We start from the raw sequence: 1,828 nt of genomic DNA on the forward strand, positions 1-1,828 counted from the left end.
ATGGATGCACAGAGTTCAGCTAAAGTCAATTCGAGGAAGAGGAGGAAAGAGAGACTTGGCGTTAATGGAGCAACAGAGGAAGATGGTATTCCTTCCAAAGTGCAGCGCTGTGCAGTTGGTTTACCGCAGCCAGCTCCTTTTTTTGATGAAATTGAAGTTGATTTTAGTAAGCCCTATATCAGGGTAATTGTGGAAGAAGCCTGCAGAGGAACTCCTTGTGAGCAGCCTGTGAGAGTTTATGTGGATAGGATATTTGACTTATTTCACTCTGGTCATGCCCGGGCTCTGATGCACGCAAAGAACCTTTTCCCTAATACGTATCGAAATGTGGGAGTGATGAGCTAACGCACAGCTTCAAGGGCTTCACTGTGATGAACTAAAAGGAGCTTTATAACTCAGTGCAACATTACGACTATATGGATGAGGTGGTGAGGAATGCCCCCTGGACTCTGACGCCTGAGTTCCTGGCGTTACGTTGATTTCGTTACACACGACGATTTCCGATTTCTGCTGTTCTTCTGTAGGGAGTGATAATGTGTATAATCACATCAAGGGAGCAGGCATGTTTGCTCCCACGCAGAGGACAGAAGATATCTCCAGATCAGACATCATCATCCGCATTGTCCGTGACTATGGTGTGTATGTAAGTCGGAACCTACAGAGGGGCTACACTGTCAAGGAGTACAATGTCACCTTTATCAACGAGAAGAAATATCACTTGCAATAACAAGTTGATAAAGTAAAGAAGAAAGTGAAAATGTGGAGGAAAAATCAAAAGAGTTTGTGTAGAAGGTGAGAGAGCACAGACCTCATGCAGAAGTGGGAGAAGTCCCGAGAGTTCATTGGATGTTTCCTGGAAATGTTTGGTCCGGAAGAAGCACTGAAGTACATGCTGAAAGAGGGAAAATGTGGGATGCTGCAGGCCAGCAGTCCCAAGCAGAAACCCAGCAGCAGCCCTACACATGAGCGCTCCCCCTCTGCCTCCATTCAGTGGCCCTTCTCTGGCAAGACTTCCCTATCTTTCTCCCCAGCAAGTCTATGACTTGTGACGTCATCGAGGATGAAGTGGACTAACTTTTCATCCCTGTGCCTATCACCCTCAGAAGCTCTCTGTCAAATTCCATTTTGTGATTCCAGCACTAAACCTAAGGACATCTACGAAGAAAAGACAAATGGGGCAAGAGGACCTGGGAATGGGGGAACCAAAACATCCCTTGTCCTGAGACATTCTCAGCTACACAAAAGAGGCTGCCCACACCTTAGAAGCCTGCTCTGTATCCATCTTTCCACCCCAGAACTTTGCTTTACTGTTTATGCTCATGCAATCTTGACAGGGAAATTGTCATTCATATCAATTTTTTTAAAAAAAGTAGTCTTTCAAATATAGTAAGTACAACTAATTTTTTGCCCCGGAGGAGTGGGCAGAAAGAGGAAACATGGAATGCCCATTGGCCTTTCTTCCTGAAAACTAGTGCTTGCCTTCTGTTCTGAAGCAAAGTGGCTTTCCAGATCCTTCAAACAGGGAGACATGCTGATGGGTAATTAGGGAAGACTATCATAATTTTAAATTCCCTAAAAAAATCTCAAAGCTGAATTAGCTCCAGATTCCCTGACTGTCCTGCTGGCCTATGTGTCAGCATGGCTATGGGAGGGAAAAAATCTGAACTTAAGTTTTCTTACTCCCTGAGGAGTTTCTTGTTGGACCCAATGGGGTCCATGAAAACACTGATGGGGTTGGAACCCAGCCACAGAACATCAAATGCCGTTTTTCTACTGTGTTTATCTTCTCAGTTGCCCAGTTATTTGGGAGCTCTTGCCAATCTCTTTC

The 1,828-nt window shown here is 45.0% G+C and overlaps 1 pseudogene; it reads left to right on the top strand.

Annotated features, from left to right (window-relative positions):
• LOC134485742 (choline-phosphate cytidylyltransferase A-like) lies at positions 1–1,218 on the top strand (annotated as a pseudogene).
• The last annotated feature ends 610 nt before the right edge of the window (positions 1,219–1,828 follow it).

This window comes from Rattus norvegicus, chromosome 2 (assembly GCF_021556685.1).
Source record: "Rattus norvegicus strain SHRSP/BbbUtx chromosome 2, alternate assembly SHRSP_T2T, whole genome shotgun sequence".
NCBI classification, from domain to species: Eukaryota; Metazoa; Chordata; class Mammalia; order Rodentia; family Muridae; genus Rattus; species Rattus norvegicus.